Source organism: Papaver somniferum, unplaced genomic scaffold, assembly GCF_003573695.1.
Source record: "Papaver somniferum cultivar HN1 unplaced genomic scaffold, ASM357369v1 unplaced-scaffold_125, whole genome shotgun sequence".
Classification (NCBI taxonomy): domain Eukaryota; kingdom Viridiplantae; phylum Streptophyta; class Magnoliopsida; order Ranunculales; family Papaveraceae; genus Papaver; species Papaver somniferum.
This window is the reverse complement of record NW_020621603.1, coordinates 11,114,473-11,135,351: the sequence shown is the minus strand read 5'-3', so window position 1 is coordinate 11,135,351 and position 20,879 is coordinate 11,114,473.

Here is a 20,879-nt window from a genome sequence, read left to right as displayed (position 1 = left end):
CGCGTCGGCGGCGCCATTTTGTTGTAATACTTCGATTGCGGTAAATAAGAGTTCGTTACTCGGACTTGAAAAGATTTTTAAAACAAAAATATATACACAATATGTCACAAGATCAAGAGGAACCAGGACTCAGGATTCCAATGTGTTTCATATTCAAGTGGCTCAGAAAATAATCCTAGGCGATTATAGCTCAAAATAAAACAAGTATTAACTCTATCTTTGCCAAATTAGATTCCATAAAATATTACTTGTATATGATAAGAATGGCACATCAAGAATCCCTAGGACTCATCATGTTCCATCAAACAATATCACAAGTAATTAATTGAAATCATAAATCAATTAAAATCGGTGCAAAAAGTGAATTAAGAATTATTTAAATAACCACATGGCTGAAAAACAGCTTCCTCCATCATCCCAGTATTGGGGTTTAGCTACTCATAATAATCATGTTCTCAAAATACATACTTGATGCTCAAAATATGATTAAAAGAGTGAAAAATTTAATACAGTGAAACTACGACCCTCTTTAAGCGTCCAGAGAAGAACGATAAAATACCACTGCTGTAATGATACCTCACTGCTGCTGTTGACGCTGTTGTTTAAGACCCCCGGATGCTAGTCGTTGTCACTGTTGATAAACGACTGTCTTTGCAGGTGTGTTCTTCGTGTTCTTCGAGCTTTGTTAATGGCAGCAGCAGCAGCAGGTACAATTCCTGCAACTCCTCCTGCGCCTCTCTGCTGGCCTCCCAATCGACCCCTAACTCTTGATAAAAACTTTTCTAACTTCTCTCCACCTCTTATATACTTCACAGCTCAAAGAAATCCCGATAGAATCTCTTTTTTTTCTTCTCTGCCGTTGAAACAATAATCACCTCTGTCAGTGTTTGTACGCGTCTGTTAGCTATAAAATAGCCACCAAACTCTTCCTATGACTTGAACAGGACCAAATACATGATTATCCTGCGTAAAACTCTCCCAAAATCTCCACAAAATCTTTGAAAGTGCACAACAGGACACGTCTTTCTGTTTTAACTTTGATTGCTTCTCCCGGATATTCTAGCCCAATTAAGCCCATGAAATCATCCATACTAGAATTTTATATCCATATCACGTCCATCCCATGAGAATCAGTGATTGAATCTCATTAAAACTCGTCCGAAAATCCAACCCTAAATCTGTCTGGTGAAAGAAAATTTTCCCGCCAAAATTTGTTCTCAAACGGTGAAGGTGACCTCCCCCTTATCCATTTCTGGTGTCCCTTTAGCACATGTCCGAATTGGGTTACCCCTTATCCATAGTGAGAGTCCGAATAACACTTTCCCCTTGGGTGCAAATAGTAATTTTTCTGGGATATTTCAACACTTTTTCAGGGTTCCTCCGGGGTATTTCTGGGGTGCTTCCAACATACTTCTGGGGTGCTTCTGGTACGTTATCTACGGAGGTTCAAATGCCACATTTTGAGCCAATTTCGCCGCAAAAGCTTATTTCTCCAAAAAACTACAAAGACATAAAATAACCAAATAAGTACAAAATCGAGCACTAACAATATAAACAATTGGGACAAATTAGACACATAAATGCGTCTATCAAAGACTCAGACAGTGTGCTAAGTTGACGAAAGGGAGATGGAGGGGAAAGTTGAATAAGAATACAAACCTTTAGAGGACGAGGCATCGTTACGGGTCTTCTCCAACTCACTACGAGCCGTGGCAAGTTCAACACGAAGCTTTTCCTCTTCGGCTCCAAGTTGTTTTTTCCCCTTCAACTGGTTCTTTATTTCAAGTATCTCTTTATTTCTAGCAGAGATAACAGCTTCGGTGGCGGACAATTCTTCCTCCCTATGACGAAGCTTGGCCTCCAACTTAAGGGATTTCTCCTTGAAAAACTGATACAGAGTGTGGTTACAATGTTCTCTTCTCATCACCTGCATTCCAAATAATTAGATGATGATTATAAGTAATCACGACAGAACACCAGGAAATTTATGAGGAATTACGATGATTTACCTCAAGCATCCGCTGCTGAGGAAAACTATACTGATATCCATCAGCTATGGCCATCATATCAGCAATGGCAGACGGGGGATCAACTAGAAGGCTAGCGGAAGTGTCCCTCAAGTCCTTGTCCCATACTTCCGCAACTATCCCTTCATAAGATCGCATCATCTGGCGAGTAAAAGCATCGGAATTCTTCTCACCAAGGATTATTGGAGCAGGATTGGGCACGAACATCAGGTTCTTTTTCTTCAACCAGTCAAGGATGGCATCATCACCATCACGCATTAAGGACTATGGAAAATCCTCGGAAGTAACCTCAACGGAAGTCTCAGTAGCAACGAAATTCTTCCCAGCATCGGAGTCTTTCTTAGCTTCGGGATTTCTCTCAGCCTCTGTTTCCTTGTTAGCAAGAGCCTCTGCATCCTCACTATCATAACTCTCTTCTGCCTCAACATTTTTATTACCAACGGTCTCACCAAGAACATCCCAATCATCGTTTGGGGAAAGTATAGAAAACTTTGAAGCAAGCCCCAAAGCAGCACTACCTCCAGGGGCAGGCTCTTTTTCCACATTTTCACCATCACCAGGAGCAATATTCTCCTCGGCAACGTCATCATGAATATTAGGGCCATCCTCGTGATTAGAAGGAGAAGTATCAGTGCGTTTCTCGTCATCAATAAGATCTTCGTCTTCCACGATGAACTCTTCGTTCACGGGGCTGTTTACCTCCTCAGGAACCTCTGTTTCATCAGCCGCAGCAGTGGAAGATTGAAGAGGCCCAATTTTCTTCTTCTTGGTCACCTAGAAAGATAACATTGAATTATTACGACGACTATTTCCTCCTTATTTTGATTAAAAATCCAAACAAAGAAGAAAAGGGGCAAGTTTACGTCGTAACAAGAAGCCATACCTTGGCAGCAGCATTACTCTTTGAAGGAAGAGTGGCATCAAAACTTTCTTCTTCATACATATCAGCGGCATCGTAGGCATAGTCAAAATTCATGCCTTCAAAATTAAACTGCCAAGGGCAAAAATTACCATAACGAGCCGGGGCACTCTCACGAGCTTGACTGTCAGCAGTGGACGCCATCCTTTCAGACCAGGCACCCAACCATAAGCCCAAGGACCAACAATCTCGATAACGGTGGCATGCCACTCATAGTCATGATCCCGCTTTATCCGCTCACGAGAAGGAAAAATCTTCATGTGTGGAGTCCCTTCGATACCAGGAACATACTTCAGCTTTGAATCACTTACTTCACTCAAGAGTCGAATCTCACAAATGGTTCGAAGGCCAATGCTCCATGGTTTACGGTTCCTACCATTAACATAATCCTCGAAGGAATTATTGAAATTCTCAGGAGTATACCAGTCTCTCTCAGCAGGATCAGGAGTGTAGTAGGTCATCATCGTTTCTCCTTTGCGCCGAAGATAACACTCCTTAAGTGCACGAAGATAGTTTCCAGTCAGCTGCACCACCGAGCGGCAATGGGTGTGAGGGGTGGAGCCCTCACGATGAGCCAAGACGTCATAGTATAAAGAATCTCCCGACTTGTATAAAGGAAACATGAGGCCAGCTTCGAAGTCTCTCACCGTAGTTAACAAGTGGAACGCATCGTATTAGTAATTTGAAATCAGATCATAAGTGAGATCATCATCGGGAGCGTAAAACCTAACATCAAAAGCCTCGAGTTCACGTTTCGCCTTGAACGCTGCAAGATCTACATGCTTGAAAGTAACCTTCTTTTTACCAACTGTGACGCTTCGTATAAGTGGGGCAGTGTCCGAATCGTCAGCAGGATCCGACGAAGGTCTCTTCGGGGGACTCATATCTGAAGCTTTCATTTTGGTAGGATGATTCTTTGATGGATCAGCCTTCGTTGCGGGACCCTTGGTATATTTTCCTCTCACAGGAACGGTAGGAGGTGGAGCTGTAGGTTTCTGTAGGGGCATCGTAGGTGGAGCAATAGAATGAAGAGGATGGACGTTCAGCGGCTCAGTACGATGAAGCGAAGGGGTCTGCGTATTTGCTGGCACAACACGTTGAGAAGAAGCAGGGCGATTAACTACATACCTATAACCCTGAGGACCCTTCGTCCGATCCCCTTTCTTGACAGATGAAGCTGTTGGACCAGCAGTAGATAAGGTCCTCTGAGTACGAGGGTCTAACTGCGAAGGCCTAGCACCCTTCGGCGGAGATATATCAGGACTCCTATGTGGGGGAGACCTATAAGGGCTCGGAGGCGGTGTTTGATAAGGAGCCCGCTGACGATCAGCCATATCTACGAAGGAGCATAAAAACAAGATAAAGATACAAACAGAAAAGCAAATGAAGATCATAAAACGTGAAATTTGTCAAAACTTCTACCGTCAAAGATATCAATTGAAAACCCTAAATTCTTCGAAAACGAAAAAACCTATTGGGAACATCGTGGACAAGCTTAAATCTTCGAGTACGAATCCGTAAGTTTTGTGATAAAGAACAGGGGCAAGTATATATACTTTGTATGTTTGTTCTTCATCAGAAAACTAAGAACACAGTAGCAGAAGATGAACAAACAATCGAGATTGAAGAAAAAATAATCTCATACCTGTATCAAAAGACTTATGAGCTGAAGTGTGCGATAGGAAGACTATGAACAACAACAACCTTCAAACTTCGAAGAATCCTAGGAAGATCTTACCCACAATATCACCAGCAGAAGTTAATGGCTAGAAAATAAGAAGAGAGGAACAAGAAGGTTCAGAGGGGAAAGAATTATGAACTGACAAGAGAATGAAGGAATGCAATTTATTTCAAATTTTTAGCATTCTCTCTCCTATTTATAACATTAAAGAAGATAGAAAACGTCCCTTAATCCAAGAAGAAGTTATTACCATGAGTGATAAACGTGCCCATAATACAAGGAGAAGTTATTACCAGGAGTGGAAAACGTGCCCTAAAATCTAGGGGAAGTTATTATAGAGAGATGAAGAATATGTGAGGACGATTTTCCTCTAACTTCAACTGACGCCTTATTCAGAAGAAAAAGGGCAAATTGTATGCACATAATTCATCACTCGCCACGTGCCTAGAGAGACACACGTGGAGGACATACATCCTGGAGCATCGAGATATGATTCCACGCGTGGATACCCAAGAAACACGTTCCATCAGTATAAGATCATCACCTGATGGATCTGAGGGCTGAGAGTCGAGGAGCATTGAAGGAAATAGTTACTGCGAAGCACTGAAGAACACTCAAGGGTTCACTATTTTCCATCTCGAGAGGGATCCAAGATCAAGGGACAGGGTTGGTCCAACTGACGCGGATGTGACAGGGGTCGCATGCAATTAGCTGGCGTGTGCAGACGACCCAACCACCAGCATTAAACACCCTAGATTACCATACGTGTCAACCAACCTGTGGGGGTGAAGAAGCGACTCATCTTCACCAAGTATAAACCGTTGGGGGCATCGGTTCAGAACGAGGATACCAGCGGAATCTGCACAAAGAATAAGAAGATAAGATTCCAACGGCCTCTGACGGTGGACCCCATGTACAACTACTATAAATACCCCTCTCCACCAAGAGAGAAGGGGTAGACCAATTGAGAGAAGAGTTTAGGAAAGAGAAATAGGAAGAGTAAGTATGGTTTCTATTCCACATGGCATCGTTATTCACCTAAAAGTCATTCGACTATCTTTGTAATCTCTCCATAAATAGTGAAACCCTCAACCCCGTGGATGTAGGCCTTAGTGTTGAACCACGTAATCATTGTCTCATTTACATTTCAACATTTAATTTCTGTTATCATTATTATGGTTTGTGATATATGTTTCAGAACTGTGTAGAATAGTTGAATCGATCCCTCACGATTAGACAAGGACGAGTCCGAAGACTCTGAGTCGATGAGTCAACGTGATCCGTGCAGTTCTATATTTACATTATTCTACGTATTGTTTTATCGGCTCAAGCGAATATTGTTTGTGAACACGTGTATGCCTTCGTAATTTAAGTGTTCACACAGCGATGAACTATTCAACCATTAAGTTCATTTTGATGATGGACACATGAATGCGCGTTTAATTTTTTTCAATGCATTGCAACATATACTGCCTGATCAAGGAAAAGTTTACTATTGTGGGTACATATAAACATCATCAAGGGGTGCCTTTTCACATGGTACGTTCAAGGACCATAAATAGGACCCCTTCCAAAATCAGTACAATTTTTTACATCCCACGTAGGTCACTAAACGTTGGATGGGTTTGTGAAGTAAAAGTTAATAAAAGATAGGACCAAATTTGTAAAGCAGCTTTGGGTTCACCCATGTTAGGCCGGTTCCTAGGGGTGGATAACCCACCCATTCGCCATGCTTTCTTAAGCTGGCCTGAAAAACTGGACGCACTATTATGGTAAAAATATTAAGCGATCGAGTCTCAACCGTTCGGTTAATTTCAAACCTCCAACGGCTCTTTCTCCACCGCTATAAAAATGTGGCATTCAAACACAAAAATTACACCAAATTTTTTACACAAAAAATTTCTATCTTTATTATCTTTCAAAATGGCAAAGTTTGAATCCCAACTTGACTTGGCTACCCAACTTGATTTTTTCGGAGTGGCTTGAAGCTGCCGTTAGTAAGATATGTGAAGGTTATAAAGAAATAGATAAAAACCAAAGAAGCCTACAAGTTTTGGATATTAACCAAATCAAACCTCCAACTAAGAAAAGACAAAGAAAAGTTCAAGGTGAAAAGGCGAGGGTACCCATATACCTCAAACTAAAACTTTTCCTACCTATAAGTCCGTTCTCCGAAAGTGATTGTCTATGGACTGAGTCGAAACAATACAACTAATCGGTACACACTTCGTGTGATCGTCTATGGATACGAGATCGAGACAATACAACAAAGAAGTATGTTTACTTGATACAAAGGTTCATACTTAACCAAACAAAATAGGATTGATTATCAAGTAAATAGGAATTAACATTTGTGTAATTTACTTTAATTATAATAACAGAATTATAATGCGGAAATATAGATTAAATGACACAACAAGATTTTGTTAACGAGGAAACTGAAAATGCAGAAAAACCCCGGAACCTTGTCCAGAATTGAATACTCTCAGGATTAAGCCGCTACACAAAATTACACCAACTTCGTATAGTTGAGACCAAGCAACTAAACCTATAGTTCACCTAGTTCCGTCTGTGTTCCCACGCCTCCAACTTATAAATAAGTCACGTACTTGGAACAATTCCTTTGGTTCGGATTCCAAACAGTAAAGGAACAATAAATCTGTTTGGTATCAACTCTATTCAACCAAGTGATACCAGTCGGACAAAGGCTCTTCTGTTTATCTTAACATAAACTCCTTCGTCAGGTTCTTAGATCTATGTTATGTTCAATTACCAAAGGTAATCGTTAATATTTTGCAATCAATACTTTTAATCACAAAGAATTGTACTGATGTCGATCTACACAACTAATCAATCCAATCTACCACAAGGATAAACCGATTATAGTTGGATCCTCTTATACCGAAACAAGTATTGTGCACACCAAATATTATGAGCCTCAAATCAGAAATCTTCAATATCTTATTTGTCTTCAAATCTTCTTAGATCTTCAATAAACACCTGCACATAACAACTTGAATCTCTTGTGATCAATCACGCACACAACAGAGTCTGTTAACAATGGATTATCACAAGATCGTCTTTAGCACTAACTACAGTCTATCCTTGTCGAAACTTCGATCTAGTTTGAGTGAATCTTATATCATAAGATAAGATTATCAAGAATAAACAAACTAGGTGCAATCAAAGTTCAACCACCGTTAGTCAATCAAATCAATTGAAAACACAAGATAAACCGCAATTATATAGTTTCCCACCAATGATACTCGAAGAGCTTCTCAATCCCAAAGAAGACTTTAAACTGAGCGGCCATAAGAGATTTCGCCTAATTAAGTTACTCTCCTCTCCGAACAGGCGGCTACACCAGTAACAACACAACCGAGGAAGTTTGCTGTCACGAAGGATTAGTTTGCTAGAAATGCAAACTTCAAGTATTTATAGACAAGGAAGTTTGGACACCAAGGAATTTCCAAAACCAAAAATATTCTCAAAGATATTCAATACATTCCAAATTTGGTTTCCATAATTCCTGGAAATGCTCTGTCCAAAATAATGACCGAAAATCTCCTTGGAAAATCTCAACTAGTAAATGCACATTACTAATTCTCATTTTCCATATATAAAACTAAAAACCTTAATTAAAAGATTCTTAACTTATTTAATTTCGATCCTGAGATTTTCTTCCTTTAGCTATTAAGGAATAACTTGGAAGAATAAAATATAAACATTACTGTACGTGTTCAAAGTATGTCGACATCCTTACTTTGAAAGTCCTCTTTCATACTTACAACCTTGAAACCGATTTGCCACACTTCCAAACAAGTTTAGAATTGGTTCATCTGACTTTCAAGAACTATGTGATAGATTAAGAAACACTCAATCACAAATCATGGGTTTAACGGTTCTACCAAAACAAGTTTCGGTTCTACCTCCACGTGAGTACTGTGCATAGTCACACTAGCTTTCCAAAATTCTGTTGACTAGGTACTAGGAACGGTTGCCCACATATATATTGTATCTAACTTATATGTGTGTACATGTCCATAGGATCAGTTTCCCTTTTCCTAAAAACGTGTTGCACATGTTTATAGGATCGGTTCCCCTTTTGGCTGTAAACCTTGCTGCACCCCACACAAGGATCGATTCCCCTTTGTAATGCACATCTTCATAGGATCGGTTCCCCCTTACCCAGATTCGGTTCAACAAATCACAAACTCGATCATACCTCACAGGTGATTACTTAAGATAGGTTTCATTAATAAAAGTCATACCAATACATAAGTCATGCCTTTGTGAATAGTTTTACCAAGAACACAAACTAGTCGCGAGCGGTTATACTAAATCACACATATTGGATGTTCACAAGATATGCAATGAATAACAATCCCAATAACACATGGGGATTTCCTTTTCGATTCATAAACAAGTTTATGAACTCACTACCTTAAAACACATGTAAAAACATTGTTTCCTAGAATGAAATCCTCACCTCATACCCATACATAATCACAATAGCATTTAGACGATTATGTTGATGGTGGTTTTTAGCTTAGGGTTAAAATCGTAAAACCTTGCATAGGATGTGACGTCACTCTGCAAGGAAGCGGTGCTGTGAGTGCTAATCTCTCCACCGACATATTTATTGAGCCGCTCAATATACTTTTATCCATAACACTCTGTAAATTTCGGCACCTCGCCAATACGAGATTCACTGAGTACTTTCTTGTGCTATGTTCCCCAGCAGAACCCTTAAATCGGTATGGCATGATGGATTCATGTTCACTCGCAGTGGAGTAGCATGAACCTCCAAGTACCAAAGTTAAGGCCATTGCACAGAATGCTTAGACGAAAAGCACACTGGATTCTGTAGATAAGGATTTTTATGGCAGCATACAAAATTCAGCCAATTATTGTGATAACTCACAAAGAACTCATAAACCCGGCTAATTTGTAAAATTAGGGTTTCGCGCCTCGCGCAGTATACTAGACCCCGTCGGTCGAGACCATGCTTAGCCAAACTAAGCAACCAAATCCGCCACAGCGCACTAAAAGTGCGGTCGCGCCCTAGCATGCCGGCCCTCTTTCCATCGACAAATCAGGTCGCTTTAAACTTTCCACGCGCACTAGAAGAGTGGTCGCGCCCTAGATTGCGGGACCCCTACTTTCATTGACCAATTAGGTTGCTCCAAACCTGCCGCAGCCTCAAAAGGGGTCGCCATACTAAGTCGGCTACCCAAAAGCGCGAACTTCCCAAAATGTGCCAACATGCCGCACGCGCATGCCGCACGCGCATGCCGCGCATGCTGCACGCGCATGCCAAACGCGCCACTACCAATTAAAGATAGCCATGATCGACGTCTACCTTTCCTTCTGAGATGCAATCTCAGCCATCCAAGTTCGCCACCAAACTAACATGGCTTGTGGCAACTTTTGAGCGACCATGATTCCAAACCCTAAACTAGCACGTCGCTATGCCACGCTACTGGCATGCCACCATGCCACAGCTACTAGCACGTCGCTATGCCACGGCTACTGGCATGACACCATACCACATCTACTAGCACGTCGCTATGCCACGGTACTGGCATGCCACCATGCCACAACTACTAGCATGTCGCTATGTCATGGCCACTGGCATGCCACCATGCAACACATAGCAACCTGCTACACGTTTTCCACGAAAACACTCGAGACATCAAAACATGTCACAAACTGGGGGATACTCATCAGGGTATTAGTCTGGCGGTTTACAGCGTGCGGCGTGCAATGCGCCCGTTACAAGAAAGTGTCATGGAGTAGGGCAATTAGTGGTGGTAAAAGTAACGGTGTAACCAATTCATTTCCTTCATCATGGAAGCATAATGACTGACGGTTACACGAATTCACTTCCCTCATCATGGAAGCATAACGCCTCACGGTTACACGTTACTCTTTTCTTCCACCACTCAAATGTTTCCACTTCCTACGAGACCAGGGTACGTTTTGTTACGACTTGTATAAATAAGTCTCACCTATTTCCACCAAAAAACAAGTTTTGGTCTGGAGAACAACACCACATCCATAAATTACCTGGTAGCTTTCATTCATCTCACCAGTTCAATTTTCTGATACAAGTCACAAAAACGCCCACACTTCCAGAATCAATTATTCTGGTCTCAACACTTTCTTCTCTTCCCTCTCTAAGACCAACCCTTCTCCTCACTTTGTGACCGAATCAATCCTGGAACGGCCATTTCTTGGTTTAGGCCAGGATTGTACAAATTGATCTCTCGAATCAAAATTACTCCCGTGCAGTACATTGTTTTGGGTTTAGATTCGTTTCTCACCCACACACACAAGATTACCAAAATCGGCAGAAACGGTTTTCACCTACAAACAATTGGAGACAACAGTGGGAGATTAATCTCTCGGTTACAATATCAATTTCCAATTCCCGATTTCATCTTCAAACAGATCTCAAGATGGTAGAACCCAGGTCCGTATCAGCAACAAACCCTGAGAACACTAGCGCTGAAATCATCCATGGTACTAACGCTCCTTCCAGCGGCACAAATACGCCACCTGCCAACACCAGCGGTGCGGAAAATATTCCTTCAGGTGTTACACCGCCGATCACCAGAGCCAGAGCCGTTGCCGCCACTCCCAACGTTTCTTCAAGTGTGACAGCTCCAACTGTCACCAGAGCCGCTGCTACTCCACCATCAGGACGACAGACTGGAGGATCCAGAAGAAGCCGACCTCCTCTTACCACTGCTCATTTGATAGAAAGATAAAAGGATCTTGTGAGGATCAGACAGACATGGCTACAACTCAGAAAGAGATGCCTATTTTCCTCAAGACAATAACAGAGCGGCCACCACAAGAGTCACATCAACCCCAGGTGGAGCTGACAAGGAATACTTTTAACATCCGACGCAGGCACTTCAGCAGGACGCGCGTTTATATATGAAGAGGCTCACGTTGCTCTTGAACACCCAGTAGAAGGGAATCAGCAATCCAATTTCATCACACGTGAAGATCAGGAACGACTTCTCCAAAATCGAGGCAAAGAAAATCAACAACCCTCCTGAGTTCACAGAGAACCTCTTCCCGTCAGGAGCTGCATGATTTATGGGGACTTCGCCCATAAAATCGTGCATTCTATGATGAAACATTTATGTAAGATTCTATATTTCTCCAAGGCGCAGCGTCAAGACATATTTGCACCCCTCAACCGCACTTCATCAGGAAAGCATCTATTTCCAGCCAGGAAAGTCGTTCCCAAACCCCAACCTCTCCTGGAAAGCACGATTGATAGACGGAACTGGGGACTCCTAATCACTGTTCACTTGAAGGATGTTGAGTTTGACAGCACGCTGACTGATGCGACCTCCGACTTCAACATTGTAATCGTCAAGGCTTTGAGAGTTGTAAGGGAAAATCAAACATAAGAAATGTATTCTTTAACATGAGAGAAAAACACGACTTGTCGACCAGCACTATTTGTGCCGTCTTCCCATATGACATATCGTATTAAGTCGTTTTTCGAAGTCAAGGGTTAATAGCACCCTCACTGGAGTTTTCTCCTGGAGCCTCTTCGACGTTTCTCTCCAGGAGACGCTTCAACATTCTCTTCAGAAGTCGCTCCGCTTCAACGTTCTCTAGAAGCGGCTCCGCTTCAACGTTCGCTCCAGCAGCCGCTCCGCTTCAGCGTTCTCTCCATAAGATGCTCTAGGATCCGAAGCTGAAGTTTTAGCGTTCTCTCCATAAGCTGCTCTAGGATCCGAAGCCTAAGCTTCAGCGTTCTACTCCATAAGCTTCAACATCCTCTCTAAGAGCCGAAGCCGCTTCAACGCCTGCTTCCTTCCAAGGATCGTGCCGTAGCCGCCACTCCTCCCTTCCAAGGTTTGTGCCCGTAGCCACCACACTTGTCCCTGTCAAGGATCGTGATCGCATCCAGCCAAGGTTCATAGTTATGGCCACTTTTGCTTCATCCCATCAAAGACCTGGGGACTTTTGTCCGTCTGTCAACCCGTCATTTTCCTGATGTCATCACTAACGCCTGATGCTGCTTACTCATGGGGGAGCCTAAAATACCCCAAAGACCAATCATGCGCGAAGGACATGCCTAGCGAAGACAGAGCTAAGTAATTATCCTTAAACTAAATGTTTTATATCTATTAGGCATATTCAATAAATTTTAAAATATCTTAGTGTTGAGACGTCCAAATCCTCAACACTCACTGCTGTGTTGCTAAGCAAGCTTCCTCAACACATTTTCCTCTTGGTGCTGAGACGTGCAAATTCCTCAACACCACTACCTTGTTGCTAGGCAAGCTTCCTCAACACATTTTCCTCTTGGTGTTGAGACATGCAAATTCCTCAACACCACTACTGTGTTGCTAGGCATGCTTCCTCAACGCATTCTTCCTCTTGTTGTTGAGACGTGCAAATTCCTCAACACCACTACTGTGTTGCTAGGAAAGCTTCCTCAACACATCTTCCTCTTGGTGTTGAGACGAGCATATTCCTCAACACCACTACTGTGTTGCTAGGCAAGCTTCCTCAAAAAAATTTCCTCTTAGTGTTGAGACATGAAAATTCCTCAACACCACTACTGTGTTGATAGGCATGCTTCCACAACACATTCTTCCTCTTGGTGTTGAGACGTGCAAATTCCTCAACACCACTACTGTGTTGCTAGGCAATCTTCCTCAACACATTCTCCTCTTGGTGTTGAGACGTGCAAATTCCTCAACACCACTACTGTGTTGCTAGGCATGCTTCCTCAACACATTCTTCATGCTTCCTCAACACATTCTTCCTCTTGGTGTTGAGACGTGCAAATTCCTCAACACCACTACTGTGTTGCTAGGCAAGCTTCCTCAACACATTTTGCTCTTGGTGTTGAGACGCGCAAATTCCTCAACACCACTACTGTGTTGTTAGGCAAGCTTCCTCAACACATGTTCCTCTTGGTGTTGAGACGTGCAAATTCCTCAACACCATAACTGTGTTGCCAGGCATGCTTCCCCAACACACACTCCTCTTGGTGTTGAGACGTGAAAACTCCTCAACACCACTATTGTGTTGCCAGGCATGCTGCCTCAACACATCCTTTCTCTTAGTGTTGAGACGTGTAAACTCCTCAACACTCACTACTTTTTTGCAAAGCATACTGCCTTAACACATCCATCATCTTAGTATTGAGACGTGTAAAATACTCAACACTCACTACTTTGTTGTCAGGCATACTGCCTCAATACATTATAGTGCTGACGGATCCACCACCTCAACACTCATCTTAGCCGTTCAAAGAAGCGCCATCTACCTTTTTGTAGCCGGCCAGCACCCATTCCGCGGACCAAGTTGCAGTGCTACCTCTGTCGATCAGTATCTAAAGTTGCAGCGCTGACGCCAACCCATTATGGCCAAGCCGAATTCATGCAAAGCCGCCAACACAAGGATCACGGATTCCTCATGCCTTCCACCAAAGGTTAGTTGAATTTCCTTGGAAATCTCTTCACGTCTTGCTCTTTCGATTTTACTCTTGTCTGTCACCATCTCATGCTTACCCCGTAACAATGCCACTGTTACGTGCTAAGCAGGGGACTTAATGTTGATGGTTGTTTTTAGGTTAGGGTTAAAATCGTAAAACCTTGCATCGGATGTGACGTCACTCTGCAAGGAAGCGGTGTTGTGAGTGCTAATCTCTCCACCGACATATTTATTGAGCCGCCCAATATACTTTTATCCATAACACTCTGTAAATTCCGGCACCTCGCCAACACGAGACTCACTGAGTACTTTCCTGTGCTATGTTCCCCAGCAGAACCCTTAAATATGTATGACATGATGGATTCATGTTCACTCGCAGCGGAGTAGCATGAACCTCCAAGTACCAAAGTTAAGGCCATTGCACAAAATGCTCAGACGGAAAGCACACTGCATTTGGTAGATAAGGATTTTTATGGCAGCATACAAAATCCAGCCAATTATTGTGATAACTCATAAAGAACTCATAAACCCGGCTAATTTGAAAATTAGGGTTTCGGGCCCCGCGCAGTATACTAGACCCCATTGGTCGAAACCATGCTTAGCCAAACTAGGCAACCAAATCCGCCACAGCGCACTAAAAGTGCGACCGCGCCCTAACATGCCGGCCCTCTTTCCATCGACCAATCATGTCGCTTTAAACTCGCCACGCACACTAGAAGAGTGGCCACGCCCTAGCTTGCCGTCCCCCTACTTTCATTGACCAATTAGGTTGCTCCAAACCTGTCACAGCCTCAAAAGGGGTCGCCACACTAAGTCGGCTTCCCAAAAGCGCCAACTTCCTAAAATGCGCCAACATGCCGCACGCGCATGCTGCACGCGCATGCCACACGTGCGTGCCAAAAGCGCATGCCAAATGCGCATGCCAGACACGCACGCCAGACGCGCATGCCAAAAGCGCCACTGCCAATTAAAGATAGCCATGATCTATGGATACCTTTCCTCCTGAGATGCAATCTCAGCCATCCAAGTTCGCCACCAAACTAACATGGCTTGTGGAAACTTTTGAGCGACCATGACGCCAAACCCTAAACTAGCATGTCGCTATGCCACGGCTACTGGCATTCCACAGCTACTAGCACGTCGCTATGCCACGGCTACTGGCATGCCACCATACCACAACTACTAGCACGTCGCTATGCCACGGCTACTGGCATGCCACCTTGCCGCAACTACTAGCACGTCGCTATGTCATGGCCACTGGCATGCCACCATGCCACACATAACAACCTGCTACACGTTTTCCACGAAAACACTCGAGACATCAAAACATGTCACAAACTGGGGGATACTCATCAGGGTATTGGTCTGGCGGTTTACAACGTGCAGCGTGCAATGCGCACGTTACAAGAAAGGGTCATGAAGTAGGGAAATTAGTGGTGGTAAAAGTAACGGTGTAACCAATTCATTTCCTTCATCATGGAAGCATACTGACTGACGATTACACGAATTCACTTCCCTCATCATGGAAGAATAATGCCTCAGGGTTACACGTTACTCTTTTCTTCCACCACTCAAAAGTTTCCACTTGCTACGAGACCAGGGTACGTTTTGTTACGACTTGTATAAATAGGTCTCACCTATTTCCACCAAACAACAAGTTTTGGTCATGAGAACAACACCACATCCAGAAATCACCTGGTAGCTTTCCATTCAGCTCACCAGTTCAATTTTCTGATACAAGTCACAAAAACGCCCACACTTCCAGAATCAACTATTCTGGTCTCAACATTTTCTTCGCTTCCCTTCCTAAGACCAACCCTTCTCCTTCACTTTGTGACCGAAGCAAGCCTGGAACGGCCATTTCTTGGTTTAGGCCAGGATTGTACAGATTGATCTCTCGAATCAAAAATACTCCCGTGCAGTACATTGTTTTGGGCTTAGATTCGTTTCTCACCCACACACACAAGATTACCAAAATTGGCAGAAACGGTTTTCACCCACAAACACTTATCTACAAAGTTTAATGGTTAAGCAATAAACTTCATATTGTATTCCTTAATACTATGTCTATCTAGAGTTCAAACATGCTTCGCAGTTTTGTTTTCAATATGCACGACTTGAAAGATACGTTAGAGAATGAAACAGTTCAAGTCAAATATCACTAACCTCAAGTGGAAGGATGATGTTGTAGTTGTAGCTTCTTACTTCTTCACTTCTTCAAGTCTTCGCAATACTTGTAATGTCTCATATCCTAATACTTTCAATCTAACCTATACGAAGTTGACTCTAGTACATAATCAAGCGACTCTTAAATGAGTTTTGATTCACTAACCAAACTTGACATGCCAACGCTTGGTGGGTTCAACCGAGCTATGCTCTAACAATCTCTCCCTTTGTCAATTTTAATGACAAAACTATTACAATCATATGGATAAAAAATTACAAGAATTCATTACACATACGCTTGATTCCCGAATTCAACAACACAATAACATGCATTCATTCAATTTTTAAAATGCCGTTGTTGATATTATAATAACAAAGCTAATAGTCCGCCACAAAGGTGAGATAGGTAGAATTCATCAATCCGCACGTCTTTGTTATACCAATCAATATGATATGCTACTCCCCCTTAGTCTATGATTTCACTCCTTCGTTAGATAAATGTTTAAGCACCAATGTTCTTTTACTTAGTGATACCAATCAATATAAAGTCAATACCAGTATCACTTGTTTACTCCATATATTTACCCCCCTTTTTGTCACAAAATGACAAAGAAACGAAAAAATAAAGGACAACACGAAAAGAATCTTACAAATCTCAAAATAGACTTGCAAACCTATAAAGTTAAGCACGAGGGTTCCACACACCATTTTTGATAACCAATATCAAAACCGAAACTACAAAGTATTTTTTTTTTGATATGTTACTGTTGATGGTGGATCTTAGTTCAGGGCTAAAATTGTAAAACCAATCTTTGATTTGTTGACATCCTGCAAAGGGTAAAACCGTTTGATGAGTGATGAATACTTCATCGCTTTATTTATTCGAAGTAATTCAATAAATACACAAAATTAACCCAGAACGGTGCATGTAGCAACAATCCCAAGTATTCTGTGAGTTTTAGCATTATTAATTAATGCACGATTAGCCTAGTGTTTCCTGTGTTGTTCCTAGCCGAGCTCTCATTATTGGCATGACATGACGAATGAGTGTTCACTCTCAGCAGAGTAACATGAATCTCCAAGTGCCAATTTTGAGACATGCACGAAATACTCGTACAAGCTATTCGCTGACAAAGAGAATTTCGAATCGATGCACTTTCAGCTTGATCGAACTAATTTAACTTCCTTAAGGAAATCTGAACTGTCCATATCAGTCTCATAAACGAAAGCGACCACACAAGTTGGCCACGCAATTTAACCAGCCTAGAAAAACCCTAGCAGGAGCAGGCGATCACCGTAATGACCACCAGCAGGACCGTTTTTTCCCTGGCCGGTCGAACACATGTTGTACTCCCAAACACCCATCGAATGCCAGCCCTGAAGTAGGGTGGTTGCGCTGGTTCGTTTTTCCTTGGAGTGGCTCGCATGACCAAAGACTGCCAAAGACAGTCTCAAAAAAAAGCATCGCGACCGTCCAACTTTTCAAGCCTAGTTGGACGGCTTGGATCGTTCCGCAATTGATCGGTAAAGTGCTAATATGAAAATTAGCGGGCCCACTCCTCACCTACCCGATCGACTCTCTCACGGCCTAGCCACAGAGCAGAAAACGCTTGCTCGAAGTAAGGCTGGCGTGATGCTTAAAGGGTATAGATCGATCACAACCATCCAACTTTGCCGGTATATTTGGATGGCTTAGATCGCGCCTAGGACCATCGGACAGGTACATATATGTTCACCGTCGGCCCAACGTGGGCCCCACACGGTCGGTATCCCCAAAGGAGGAGCATACCCTTCCAAACCGCTTAGCCAAAGTCACGCGTGCGTGATCGTTTTATAAACCTAATTAGGGTTTGCGGCGCTGCATAACTGTCGCAGTTCGATCGTGTCCATCCATCTTCGCCATCCTAAACGGAGGGTGTGGATATAGACTTAAGAGGTACCAAGAGTATCAACGTGATCACCGTGGGCCCACCTATGCATGTGACCTATCGGCCTAGGCAAACCATGGCCGAGCGCCTCGAAACACACGCCCAAAGGAGGCATGTCATGCGGTTCCCAAATCCTTTGCGGCAAAGGATTTCTATCGCAAATCGATCAAGGCCACTCATCTTTGCCAATCGACTTGAGTGGCCTAGATTTCACCTTCATGAGACAAAGTGGTATGGACATGCACACCGGCAGGCCGTCTACACGCATGCTCGGTCAGTCCCACCAAAAGCGTTGTCCATGCTTGATTTCGGTCAAGCTAAAGAGTGATGTTTGCGCACCTCTTTAAAACCCTAAAAATATATCAACGGTCGCAAATATGTGTTGTAGATCATCTCGTCCGTCCAACTTTGCCAGCTTGGTCAGATAGCCTAGGTTAAGAGTTAAACAGCTAATGAGGCACCTTGGTGATCACCGTCCGTCACTCTACCATAAGGAGTGATCGGCCAAGGGATGGCACGCCCATGCGGCATTCGAAAGATCCCTTGAAGATGTTTGAACATGCTGCTATTTTAAGACGCTTAATCTGCGACTTACTCCATTAAGCTTTAAAACATCGATGCTTCATACATATTGATTGTTTTCAATGAATTACATGCATCGAGCATACACAATATTTCATGAATATCAATTTCTTAAATAACTTAGTTATTTAACTTAGCACCATATGCTATTTATTGTGGGTCCCTTGATCCACTCATTCGAGACATCAAGCATGCCACAAACTGTGGAATACTTACTGGGGTATTGGTCTGGCGGTTTACATCATGCAGCGTGCAATGTGCCATTGCAAGAACATGTTAGGAAAAGGTGGACGGTTAACAGTGATGAGGGAAGCATGCAAAGGTGTGATCATGTGACAATCACCACTCCTACACGGCCCCACTACTCCATCACTTCACCTCCTCCACTTCCTACGATATGAGGGTTTGCGCTCAATGACTTGTATAAATAGGTCCTTCACCTATTTCCAAACAAGACAGAAAAACCAAGTGTTGTCATCAGTATCCAGAAAACACCCAAAACTGATATCTTTCATTGTGCAAGCCAGTTCATCATTCTGATACAAGTCATAAACATCCAACACCTTCACAATCTCAACACCTTCTTCGTTTCCCTCCCTAAGATCAACCTCATTTCCTTCACTTTGTGACCGAAGCAAGTCTGGGACGGACATTTCTTAGTTTAGGCCAGAATTATATAGATTGATATCTCGAATCAAAAGCACTCCCGTTCAGTGCATTTGTTTAGGGTTTAGATTCGTTTCTCATCCACACACTCAAATTTACCAAAACCAGTAGAAACAGTTTTCACCCATAAAGAGTTACCAAGGAAACAATTTCCCGAAGCAATTTTCCCAATTTAGTTTAGCAAACCAAAAACCAACTAAGCACTTTCGTTCCTTTGCTAAACCGATTGTACAAAAACAATCGCTTCATTCGATAAGACAAAAATATAGATAACTCTATTTTTCTCATCAGGTTCTAATTATCCATATAACTTAGACCTTTCAATTTTAAACAAGACAAGTACTAGGTTAGATAACTAGCATTTCTTGGTAAGGCATTCGATTAGACTTGAATAACCGAAACCTCCGCTTTTATAGTCTAACCAAGATAAACTTAGTTTCTTTTATTCTGAATCAAATTGGACTAAACAACTCATCCTGTAAACCTTTTCTTTCGTTAAGCCATAAATAATTCATACAAACCAAATAAATCAACTCGCAAAATTATTCGCCTCAACCGGAAGCAATTTAATCAACATAAGCACTAAAACACCACAATTGCACCGAAATTTTGTAAGCCTAAACGATTGATAACACAGAATAAACCAAGATAACAATAGTTTTTCTTAACCGGAACCAATTGAATCACACACATCCATACACACATCATGGAATAAAACATCAATTGTACCGAAATTTTGTTAAGCAAAAGCAAAATATATATGTGTTTATGGGTGAAAACTATTTCTACTGGTTTTGGTAATTTTGTGTGTGTGTGGATGAGAAACGAATCTAAACCCTAAACAAATGCACTGCACGGGAGTGCTTTTGATTCGAGATATCAATCTATACAATTCTGGCCTAAACCAAGAAATGGTCGTTCCAGACTTGCTTTGGTCACAAAGTGAAAGAGATGGGGTTGATCTTAGGGAGGGAAGCGAAGAAGGTGTTGAGATTGTGAAGGTGTTGGCTGTTTATGACTTGTATCAGAATGATGAACTGGCTTGCACAATGTAATCTATCAGTTCTAGGTGTTTTCTGGATACTGTGACAACACTTGGTTTGTTCTGTCTGTGTTGTTTTGGAAATAGGTGAAGGACCTATTTATACAAGTCATTTAACGTAACCCTCATCTCGTAGGAAGTGGAGGAGGTGAAGTGACGGAGTAGTGGGGTCGTGTAGGAGTGGTGATTGTCACATGATCACACCTTTGCATGCTTCCCTCATCACTGTTAACCATCCACCTTTTCCTGACACGTTATTGTAATGGCGCGTTGCACGCTGCACGCTGTAAACCACCAAACCAATACCCCAGTAAGTATCCCCAGTTTGTGACATGCTTGATGTCTCGAATGAGCGGATCTTGGGACCCACCGCAGGAAATAGCATACGGTG